The sequence below is a fragment of the Pinus tabuliformis genome, chromosome 8, assembly GCF_031772625.1.
Source record: "Pinus tabuliformis cultivar Carrire ecotype Pingquan chromosome 8, CPIR1, whole genome shotgun sequence".
NCBI classification, from domain to species: domain Eukaryota; kingdom Viridiplantae; phylum Streptophyta; class Pinopsida; order Pinales; family Pinaceae; genus Pinus; species Pinus tabuliformis.
The window spans coordinates 913,830,523-913,843,859 of NC_142294.1; the positions used below are offsets into that span (position 1 = coordinate 913,830,523).

The window sequence follows — 13,337 nt, forward strand, 5'->3', positions numbered from 1 at the left end:
TCCATCTCATCTCCTCTGTCAGCAAGGATGAGACTATTTCATCAAACTGCAAGGCAGTTGTATTGCTACCTATTGCAATAACCAGATTATTTGACGAATCTAGTAGAGAATACAACAAACTGATGCAATTATCTTCATATGAAATTTTAATATCAATAGATAATAACTAACTTACCACAGTATTAAATGAATTCAGATGATTTGTCACCGATTCTCCATCTTTCATCCTCAGGTTATACAACTTTTTCCGCAGGAACAGTTTATTCACCGGAGACGTATATTGGTACAAAGTCCCTAAATTGTCCCACAAAGCCTTCATCATAGCTTCCCCTGATACATTCAGAAATATTGAATCTGAGACACACAATTGTATTGTGCTCTTTGCCTTCCGATCCAACTCCTTGCATTCTTCATCAGACACTCCCATTGGTTTAGTACCCAGATCTACTGCAATCCACTGATCTTTATCCACCAACATATCCTCCATCTTGAGTTTCCACAACTCAAAACTCTGACCATTAAATTTCTCGATCTCTATCTTTCCACTGCTTTCCATCTTCTTTCACCACCAGAACCGATCTCGTAGATCTCCCACTGAACAGGGTCTACCATAGGCCCGAGCGAAACCCCTTAGCAACAAAGGTGTCCCCTTGAAGCCAAGAACAACTTTGATACCAAATGTAGGTTTTAACCCTATACAGAAATTACTTGCATATGAATTCTAAAACACAAAAAATAAACAATGAGAGAGCATAACACATAAAACACATATACACAGATATTTTCCCCTGGATCCCAAAATCGGGACTACCAGCTTGATTTTTCATTATGTTCCTTTCAATGTTACAATACATATTTATACATGCCGAAGCATCCAATACCATGGACTGAAAACCATCGCGTCCAAAACCATGGACCAAAAATCATGCACAAAACCATAGGTAGGTCCACCCAACCTAATATACGGTCCAAAAAGAAAAAAATTCCTGGGCGCTACCCCAGACCCCATAAAGGGGGGTTACCTGCACCCCTCAAACCCCCTGTGACCCCCTCGCTACGCAATTGGAACAACAAAGGGAGCACTCTTCCCCCCCACTAACCCCCCGGTTAACTATGTGGGCTAGTCGTGGAAAGAATATAACACAACCCAATAGAAGCAACGACATCAACATGCCTTGAAGCCACAAGAGCCAAGCTTGCAAATTTGTTCTCTAAGCTTCCTACAAATAGCGTGACACCAAATTACTCTCTAGTGAAAGTGACTCCATTGATGTACATTCATAGACAAGATCATGGGGACCTAGAGGTCAAGCCCCACCTTAGAGATTGTTGCTCTCAAAATCAGTTTGCAGGCCACGACATGGAGCAGAGTTTGAACGAATCTGAGAGTCCAATTGAGAAGAAAAGGTGGAGAAAAATTTTCCATGAGAGCAATGGAGAGAATTCCCCTACCAAGCTGTGAGAATTGGGCATTTATGCCTCTGCCTATAAAATAGAAGAAGAACAAGAAGAAGTGGAATAGCTCATAAAGCCCACTACTGTTGAAAGGCCTGCTGCAACTAGAGCATTAGTGGATGAGAGAATGGCCATGCTTGTACAATCTAATGGCCTTTCTTTAATCCAAGCTGATCATGAACCGGGATTGTACCATCCACATTCCATGTTGGGCAATTGTCAAAAGATGATAGAAGGATTAGATTTGAACAAGAAAGGGAAGGGATCAGTTTCCCAGCAAGGAAGAGAGCTGGATATCAATGCATCTCACTCTCAACAAAGTTGTTTGTCATGCTATTTTTGTAGATTTTGGTCTTATCCCATAACTAATATATCTATATATATTGACCTCTTGTATGGTATGGGATATCTAGGCTGGTATCAAGCACACCCATCTATTTGAGATATGTGATCAGATAACATTTTGGAAGCTACTTAGCTACCTATATATTTTAATACATCTTGTACTTTGACCATTATACCTATATATTTGGGTTTTCCATGCTTAATTGGTACTACAAATATTTGAAGATTATATATTCAGACAACAATCACATGAAACTCAAAGAGCTTTTATAAAGAGAACCCTGACATTGATGAAGTGTCTCTGAGTGCAACACTTAGCGAATAATTATAAAAAATATAACAATCAAGATGATAGAATTATAAAAACTACAAGATGATAACCTACTTGGTACGACCTAGAATTCATTGTTCAATTTGCTTAGGACACAGGCATCAAAATCTAAATACATGCAACATTTTCTTTTTCAGTCCTTTCACACACTTGACTAAATCTATAGTCTCAGTAACTGTCAATCTCTTCTCTCTTGAATATAACTTTGAAGCAACCTTTATTCCTGGAACATAGTTTTCTATCTAATTTTTAATATAAATCCTTAAAGCATTTTAAAATATTAATATTTTATATGTTGAAATTTGCAGTTTAAATTTTTTGACATAGATTTCCTTCTAAAACTATTTTTTTTTTATTTCTTTAATGGAGATCTCCCTACCCTAGCTAAAACTATATACGTTACCTAGTTTCTCCCAATACAAATAATCTTCACTATATAAAAATATAACTAAGACATTAACTCTTTTTGAAGGCACACCATAGTTTCTTTGAAATGGTAAAATATTATTAAACTCTTCTTAGCAACTTATTTTATTGATACAAAGTATGGTTTGTTTGTTATAGTTGATGGATAATAGTTTTGTTGTGATATCTGATTTGATGTTAGTGAAAGCGCTGATTAAAAAAAATAGTTAAGGTATTGATTCATTGAAAATGACAAGTATTGGAACTTTGTTCAACAGTTTACTTAGTTATTTAAATATAAATATAGTTTGATGTCATAGTTGATTTGATTTTAGTGGAAGCTTATCAATCTTATAAAGGAAAAGGTATTTCAAATTTTTAATTAAAAATTAAGTTTGTTATTCAATATAAAACTCTTTGAAACCTATAAAAAGGAATCTCTAACATGACAAAAGTAGAAAAAAATTGAATACTTAAACTATGATATTTTCAACATTTAATTTGTTGGAATGTACATAATTTTTTTGGTTATAGGAAGGAGATTTTAATTTTAATGTAAACAACATTTTAATATAAATTAAAAATATAGTTTAAATGAATTAAGATTTATTGTATTTATTTTATTATATAATATTCAGTTTGATAGATATGTTTTTATTTTTATTTCAATTAAATAAAAAATATAATTTAAATGACTTAAGATTTATTGTATTTATTTTATTATTAATATTGATATATCTTTTAATGTATAGGAAAAATAGATAAGTTCTTATTTTTATTTACAATTTTGAAATAAAAAAATTGTAGTCATCGCCATCATTGGAATAGGATGAAGCATCCAGATGTGTTAGTTCTATAATGCTTAACTAAAGTGTGTCATCTTTCTTTGGAATCCCAGAAATTAAGCAATGACCCAGTTTAAAAATATAATTTTTTAATTTAATTTTTAAATATCTATATATAATAGGAACACTATTTTTTTGGAAATTTGGGAAAACATATATAATAACATTTACATATGCTTGAGTGTATTGAGGCTGCAGATAGAACTTAACCTGGTATTATTTTGTGTTTAACATTTGTACAAGCAAAATGCTAGACACAAATGAGGTACTGCCAATACTTGTTACAAAAGATTACTCAAAGCTAAGACATTGTATTATAGAAAATGTAGAAAGATTACATGCATATGTGCTTTATGATGTATTAGTTTCCATTTGTCACAAAAATGGGACAGGAAGGAGCATCTGCCCAAAAAATAGAAACTAGATGTCTCCTTGGAAAATTCATTACATTTAACATAGAGAATGACCAAAAGAGAAAAACAAGAGAAGTAAATGTATGTTGGCAAAACTTGTTCAGATGTCCATAAGATTGTCAAACTCATGGATATAATCTTTTATGTGTTATTTTGCATTATAAATCTCATGGATATAATCTTTTATGTGTTATTTTGCATTATGATGTACTATGAAAACCTAGAGATATGATTTCCTGCCTTCACTATTTTCATTAACTACACTCCCCTCAGATATATGACCACCATTTTATTAAAAAAATTGGTGATACACAATAGTCAATGTGAAGCTCAAAGACAATTGCATCATCCAAAATTGAATATTCCAAACCAAAGTTCACTTATTATTTTCTTGATTATGGAAACCAAAGTACAATTTTTTCATTTGAGAATCCTATTGGCCTTTCTTTGCACCTTTTGGGGAAATTTCTAGTTATAATACAAAGTCTTCATCCAATGGGTGAATACCATGCTGCTGCCTGAGCTGTTGGGGGGTGCTCAATTTATGTCAAGTAGATTTTTTGATTGGTTTTAGTCCTAATGGCTACAAGAGGTATATTCTACAACCTATATGGGGGATATGTTCATTACTTTGTGTGTCCATGCATGAGTGTATGCATAATGTTCCAAATGACAAAAAAGGGAAGATTCTTTCTTATGATGGATCCATCTTAAGCTTGGGATCTATTTAGTTCTAAGAGGAAGCAAAAAAATCAAGGCACGAACCTCAATGTCTTTGCATCTTGAAGGAATTTTTCACTATGTTGTGGTTTTCACCTTGAGTATGAGGAACCACTATAACCAAATAGATAGGTGGATTAAGTTGTTTCTGCTTTGCACATTTGACCCTTGTTTTTGTTTCGGAGCATGTTTCTCTTAACCAATCTAGTTATCTGGGGCAGTTATGTTTCTTGCTTATTATATAATTTTTTGCGCCAAACATCCATGGGGGATTTGAATTGGTGACTGAGTGTCTTAATAGTGCATCTATTCACCGTCAATCCAAATCCTTGTGGGCATAGTTTTGCCATATTAAATTAATAACAATTTGATTTTTCCTTGGATTGATATTGGCAATGACAAACCTAGTGAACATGAATTTGACTTTGACTAAGGTATACATTATATATAATTAATATGTATATATACATATTATTTTTTTTGTCCCCTTGTCTTATCGAAAGTTTCATCTTCCCTAGACATTGGAAATATTGATTATTGTGTGCAACAACTTCTAGAAGTTGCAGAAAATGATATCATGGGAGAAGTCGTTGAAGAAAAGGAAGTTGAAAAAATTGCCTTCAAAGTGAAGGAGACAAGGAGTACCAAATCTTTTGAAAGTTTGCAGTTAATTCCTCAGAGTATTACTTTGTCTATGCATGTTAGTACATTGTTGGTAAATGTTAGATGCAACCTTCATAGAACACTTACACCAAAAGAAAATGTTAAGGTTGATTCCATGTTACACTATTTAGCAACCAATCTCCAGGATAATGCATCATTAAGTCAGACGAGTTTATTTTTTTTTTGTATATGGATTGATTGAGGATGGTATGGAGGAAGAGAATATGGGTAGGAAGACTGCTTTGTTTATTAAACCTAGCCTAACATCTTCAATATCATTGGACTCATATAAAAATTCAATGAAGGGACCTACTAATTATAAGCTAGATACACCCAATAGGTATCTAATTTTAGTGTTTGCACTGAGACTTCTTGAGAACCATATGAAAAAACTAAAAGTAGCTAAGAGTGATTAATATTTAATAGTGATGTTAGACCCTTTTATAGAACTACTATGGCATTGTCTCAAATCTAGGTATGAAGGAGTTATATCAAATTTTGTGAAATGTTTGGTTTGACTATTAAGACTTCCCCTTCCATCTATTGATATTCACAGTAGCAATATTACCTCAGATTTTAAATGGTCCTAACATCAGGAAAGAGTGACAGTGCCTTAATACAGTCTTCTATTGATTTACTTGTTATGCTTTTGATACATGCAAATACAACCATCTCAAATGATCCATTAAAGATGCTTCTCCAACGTCCACTATTTATAAATTTAGAGAGTATCTCAATTATCATTGCACTATCACTTCTGAAATAAATTGTTAGGTGGAAACTGTTGGTTCCGTATTTGTACGATTTAGTCACTAGAGTGGCATGTTTGATGGTAACTAGTTAAGCTCTTATGATTCTCCAACAATGTAGTCAAGTTATTTTATAGTTTCTTCTTGAATATCCTCTTTGTGCCAAGCAACTGCAACAACCCTCGGATTTCTTCGTGATTCACCATTTTTTTACAAGATAATATATTTTGGTGAGAGATTCACCAAAAAAAGTGTATATACATATTATATTATTAATAAAACAGCCTTCCATTTTTCCTATGTATTATTGGGATTCGCATGTTTATTATACACATAAATTTAGGGAGGTTCTTAAAATTTTCCTTGCTTGATGCCTTCTTTCGATTTCCTACTCTTTGTCTTCTTCCTCCGAGAATCCAAGTATTCCACACTCACCAAGAGTGCTCCAAGAAAACTCTAAGTCTCTAAGAGTATGAAAGAGAGAGAGAATAATGAGAGAGCTCCAAAACTAAACTCACAAAAGGTTACCAAATGATTTTTAGAAGCATTTTTATGAATGAGGCCTCTATTTTCTTCATTTTCCATTATTTTCCTTCAATTTCCTCCTCACATGCAACCTGTGACCTTTCTCCTCCTTTTTATCCTAATTTCCATTATTTTCATAAATAAATGTGCCAAAAATTCCATTTTTCCATTGCAAAGGCTTAGCCATTGCCTTTGCCAATTTCCTTAGCCATAAATAGTCACAAGTGATCCCCATCACTAGGATTTTTCCCAACATTCATCTTGGAATAAGTGTCCCATCATCTGTGGTTATTATTTTTTAACTTTTATTACATGGAATTTTCACCGGGGTTGCTACAATCTGGTTGATTTCTATAGCATGATGAAGATTATGCCACACTTTTCCGAACACTAAATGTATCAAATACATGTGCTTCCATTATCCATATGCTACACAAGTCACATGTAGAAGATTGAATACCTAAATGGTGGGTTAGTTGAGCATGTATACCATATGGTTTGAGGATTATTATATTTAATGCAAAGTGAAACTACTATATTTAGGATGACCATTTGAAATGCCACTACGCCTAAAAACGTTATTGGAAATTTAAAATATAAGTGGGTGATGATTTATGTTTAAAATGGTCTCTTTCACTAATATGTAATGGCACCATTATCTTAAAACTTATACCAATGTCTCGGACTCCTCAAGTCATAAGTGTTATAATTCATCTTGGCTTCTAGTAGTGTTCAGAATGATATGCCATGGCATGACCTCTTTGTTCAAGTACAATGCTTATAACATATTGAGACATATCTTATTCAATTTCAAAAGATAATTGTAGGTCTAGAAGGCATCATAATAGATCTAAGCATATTCCTTGCCTAGGTTTCATGAAATAGTTTTATATTATTTTGGACCAACTATATAATCGTTGGTGAGATAGCTAGTACAATGGACAAGTGGCATATGAAAAGTGTGGATTTTTATTTTTATTTTTATTTTTTTTAATTGATACTTCTCTACATGAAATTTTTAAGTGTAGTTGTGGATGATGGAGTGTCCAGTTGACAATGGCGTAAATATTTGATGGATCTAGGAAAATTTCTTCCTAAGACACCTCAAAACCAAAATTGGGTGCTATGGTCTATCGAAAAAATGATTTTTTCCTTGAGTTGAATATGATGCATCCTCAAAAAGCCAAATGTAGTGTTGAAATAAGGCATATTTTCATCCCATGTCTTTCTAAAAATTAAAATGTCATCCAAAGATATAATAATAAAAAACCCCAAGTGTGGAAATATCATGAAGGTGGTTGGGGTGTTAGTGAGCCAAAATGGCACCTCTAACCATTTATAAAACTCAAAAGTATTGAATTCTATATTCTAGGTGTCCCATGCTAACATATGGACTTGATGATAGCCTGCTATGAGGTCCGATTTGGTGAAATATTTAAGTTCCTAAAGTTGGTCTAGTAGATCATCAATCTGAGGAAGAGGATATCATGTTTTTACAACCATTTTATTAAGGGATATATAGTTTATGATGAGACACCATTCCTACAATTATTGCTTTGGAATAATGAAGGTTTGGAGTCTACGGGGGAATTATTGGATTGGATATGTCTCGATTTAAGCAGAGTTTTGAGATAAATTTGCACTTCAGTGACCTCAATGCAAGAGGTGACATGATAAGATAGGGAATTTCGGAGGAGAGACTTGGGAATTGATTCAATAGAGTACTGTATGTATTTGGATAGTGGTAGTCCTATTGGGGCTTCAAAATGTTTATGAATTTATCTAACAAAGGTTACATTGCTGGTGAAGTTGACTATACGGTATTATGAGACTTGGGTAGAAAAACAAAGTAAATAGAAATGTCATTGTGTAAAGTAACATAGAAAATCTATTTTTAGAAAGATATTAGAGGAGGAGGGACTATAGGAAGGGATGATAGCTTATATTTCTTTTAGTCTTTAAATAATTGGTTTGTTGGGTGGTGGGCATCATACACAACATGACATTGTTGTTGGTAGGGTATTCCCAACATGAGGTCACAATAGTCAAGAGGGGTAATATTAAAATCAATAGTATCATGAAAAGATATAATAGAAAATGTAACTCGATAGTGTTTATCAACCAAAATGTGAGAGTTGATGGACTAAACCCTAGTAATGTGATAGGGTGAGGGATGTGGATGGGTGGGAATCTAGAGATGTTAGATGAGGCTTGCAGAAATGAGATTGCATTGGCTGCCACTATCCATCATAAGAGTGGTTATTTCCTATTTGATTTGATAATTTTCAGTGAAGAGTTGTGTTATAGACGCAAATAAATATTGGGGAATAAGAACGAGGGGAGGACTATGTGTATTTTGTGGTATGGGAGGGGAGTAGTGGCTTTTATAGTTGATTGCAAAATGTTTGCATAATTTATGATGTGTACACCATGGGAGCGAGTCAGGGTTTGGTAGAGGTTGTTTGTGTAAGGTAAGAGAATTAGGGTTAGGGTTAGAGGGTTCCAAAAAGAGATTTTTTTTTAATGGAAAAATCACATTGGAAGGTTTGATCCATACTCAAGTTGTCAAATAAAAATAGTTCATGATGATAAACTGGTACCAATCCATATTTTAATTTTAAGAAGAGTACATTGTCTAATTCTTGGACCTAAAGATGAATCTTAAGTTTGTTTTATAGGGATATGTACTGCTAAATTATTTTTCCTTGATTCTAGTGCATCATTAGTTGTTAACACATGGAAGTTGTCTATATCATGATGGGTATAAATTATTTTTCAACGTTGTACATAGTGAATCCCATCTATTGATGGGGTTTGTGGATGGATTGATTATCTAAAAAATTCACCATGTTTGAGAGCTATCGACTAAATGTAGTTCTATAATCAAGAGAGCCTATATAAGGCTAGTGGTTTCCCTACTATATCTAATTGACTACACATTGGACCATATTTTATCGAAATTCTAAGATCCATGGATAGGTTATCTTTCATCTAGGGTATGATGGAAGCCTTAAGGTAACCCTAGAAACATTACAAGAACTTCAAACTATTGTGTGTGGATGGGAGGATTCCCTCAATAACCACACAATGAATTTGAAGGTGTGACTTGTTGCCTGGGTGGGGTGTTAGCCAAGAAATAAAATCTATGTTTCTTGTCATTGCTGTAAATATTTATAGGTAGGGCACTATAGACAAAGGAATTAAAAAGAGAATAGTAGGATTGGACCATTGCTTTGATAGAAACTGATGAGAACTCAATCTCATCAACAATATAAACCCTAGATCTAAAGTGAAGCAATATACTTAAGAGAAATATTCACCCACATAACAACATATAATAAGAGACAAAAGGAGAGAGAAAAGTCTCCAAGAATAATAGCTTGATTTATTGGGAGGGCTATAGAACCTTTATCTACATTTACACCTCAAACCAACTCAAAATGCACTTAATCCACATGTTGGTTTATTTAATTTCTTATTGAAAACAACTAAATGCCAATATCAATTGTCAACTTGAGAATCGTCTGGTTGTTTAAAAAATTACATGCAAAGTATATGCAAGCTATAACTTCTAGTCACACATTTGTTTTCTAACTTAATAAATCTTGTAGTGAATTTAAATAGAAACTTAAAGCTACACAAATGATGAAATCATCAATATATAAAGTCTGGTTATTACAAAGGTGAATAATGATGGTGATTTAGTTTGCATATGTTTCGAAAGTTATATACTAAAGTAGATGGGCTATAAAAGAATGGAAATCAAGTCGATGCAATGATGTTATATTTGGAGGAATCCCCTGAGGGGGATAAAAATTTGTTTGTTATACCTGTTTAATCACAATTTTTTCATATTTAAATCTTAGCTATGTAATAGAAAATATGAAATAAGGGAACAAGTTTAAGCAAGTGAAATTACAAAGTGAATAAATGGACATATTTTCAATATTTGGTAATAAAAAAAATGCTTATTAACAATAATGAATAAATGAATGCTAAATGTAATGTTACCATTTTGAGATATTTTCTTCCAATAGTTGTTCCAATTCAACGTCCCAATTGATTCTAGTTGTCCTACACATATTCATGAGACCATTGAGTAAAACTTAGATTAAACTTGACCAAATATTAAATTTAATTGCATGATGAACAATAATTAAAAAGACTAGAGTGCAGGGTGATTGGCATCTAGTTGAATGAAAAAGTGAGCTCTACAACTTGATCTAGGGTTGGCGTTAGGTTTTTGACGTTGGGCACCATGGAGGGACACACAAGGGGGAGTGCTGCTCCCTCCTATAGTCAAGTAGTTACGAATAGAAGCAAGGACATGGGAAAGCAATGTTTCAAGAAACCTCTGGAGAAGGCAATAGAGGCAAGAAACACAGAAATACTGGGAAGAAAAAACCTCATGAACAGGAAGGGGATCAACAGGAATCTAGTAAGGAGAAGGAAAAAGTGGGTAGCAGTAAAAAACCTACTTCCATAAGGACAACTGGGTTCTGCAAACCCAATTCGAACATCATTCCTCAGGTCATCATAAGCGACCCAACGATACAAGTGCATAGGGATCATATGACGGAATATGCAGTCATATGCAAATTCATGGGGATATGGCTGATGGAGAGGGCACTGCACATATGGATAAGGAGCCACTGGAAGCCAAAGGGGGAAATACACCTTCATCTGGGATCTAAGGGCTTCTTCATAGTAGTATTTACAAGCCTAGAGGATTAAGACAGAGTGTTCGAAGGAGGACCATATTTCTATGCTGCGGCAGGCCTCTACATGTGGCCATGGATGATGAACTTGTCCCGAAATGTGAGACGTTGACATTGGTACCAGTATGGATCAGACTATACTCCCTTCCTCTGGATTATTGGCTACCAGAATCTTTATGATGGAGGAGACACAAGCACAATATCCAAAGATCCCAGGCAAGAAAAGAGGAAGAAAAAGATAGAATGAGTTGTTGAACGAATGTGGGAAACTATTGATTAACTCAAGTAAGATGAAAGATCTCACCAGTTATTCCTTTACAAACCTTTCTTAATGAAGCTCACAACCTGGAATATTAGAGGCATAGGAAATAGAAGGAAACAAAGAAATCTCAATAATAGAAAAACCAGATATGGTTTTTATTCGGGAGAAAAAATGTTCAATGGATAAGAATAAAGAAATTCATAATAAATGGCTAATCAAGTATGATTATCTAGATGTTAAAGAAAAAAACTCAGCGGGGGATTATCACACTATGGGATCCCCAGAAATTTGGAATCCTGGATGCTGAAGCATCCAGGAACTATCTTTCTTTGGTATGTCAACCTTTAGGTGATAAGGAGGTATACACGATCACAAATGTCTATGGACCTCAAAAGCAAGAAGACAAACTCAAGCTTCTCACCTCCCTTGAGGAACTAAGAGAAAGACACCCTAATATGCCCTGGATCGTTGCAGGAGATTTCAGTATGATAAGATCTCTTACAGAGAAAAAAGGCAGTATCATACAGCTAGGTAGAGATTCCATGGCCTTCCAGAACTTCATAATGAACATGGGGTTAGTGGACACTAAAAAAATAAATGGGACCTTCACCTAGAACAACAAGAGGGGAGGGGATTCACAAGTCGCCTCTAAACTAGATAGATTTATGATTTCAGAGGACCTCTTTCTCTCAGGCCCTACCATGACAACTTCTATTATTCCCTTTGGAGGTTCGGGCCATTAGCATGTATAGCTGGAAGCCACTTTTGTGGGTACACCAAGAAACAGACCTTTAGAGTTTGAAAATGCCTGGCTCTCTCACCCTGAATTCACCAATAATATTGACAAATGGTGGAGAGAGGATCTAAACATTCAAGGCACTAGAATGTTCCTGCTCCAACAAACACTTAAACATATCAAATCTAGGCTTAAAGATTGGAGCAAAAAGGAATTTGGCAATATGTTCAAAGCCAAAATAGAAGCTGAGTAGAAACCCCAGGAGATCAATCAGATCAGCATCATAGAGGGCTTTGCTAAGGAGTGGAAAAAGCTAGCTGATTCTTTGCAGGAAGAATGGTAAGATCAGTGCTTGCAAGGGGAGATTTTCTAGAGATAGAAATCAAGGATACAGTGGATTAGAGAGGGAGAAAGAAACACAGAGTTCTTTCATAAATCCACCATGGATCACAGGGCACACAACATAATCACAAAGCTCAAATATTCTCAAGGGAGAGAACTCGTCTCTGAAAAAGACATGGAATATATCCTTGTACAACATTTCCTCAGTATAGAAGAGGAGCCTTTGGAGGATAGATCTAGGTTCATCAACCATTTCACTCAGTATATCCCTCAGTTGGTTACCAGAGAGGACAACCACAATCTTAACAGGCCAGTGTCAGAAGAGGAGGTCAGTGAAGTGATCAATGAAATGCAAAATGGAAAAGTTCCAAACCTGGATGGGTTCAATGTAGACTTCTTCAAAGCCTACTGGAAAACAGTCAAACAGGATATCCTTGAGGTGATGGAAGACTCAAGAAGATCCAAAAAGGTTCTAAATGCTTTTAATGCTTCCTTCATAGCTTTGATCCCAAAATAGGAAAAAGCCATGACTCTAGATGGTTTTAGACCCATAACTTTATGCAATGTGTGTCAGGCGGAAAGAGTCGATAGTGCGGACACAACCAACCTCCCTAGGAGCCTAAGACTCTCTAGTGACAAACAAGACAAACAAGAACAATCCTTCTCTAAACATGCATTTACTATATAAGAAATCAAGTGTTTAGATCCTACCTGTAGTCCCACGCTGTTGTAGCAGTCCAGCCTCGCTGATCCGGATGAGCTCCTCCTTCATTTTGAAACCTGCATCCACTAACAATCAAACGATTAAATAGCACTTGATAATCTCAT

At 34.7% G+C, this 13,337-nt stretch overlaps 1 pseudogene; it reads left to right on the forward strand.

Moving 5' to 3' along the window:
- Nucleotides 1–13,337, forward strand: part of LOC149238506 (uncharacterized) — a 94,220-nt pseudogene that overhangs the window by 5,154 nt on the left and 75,729 nt on the right.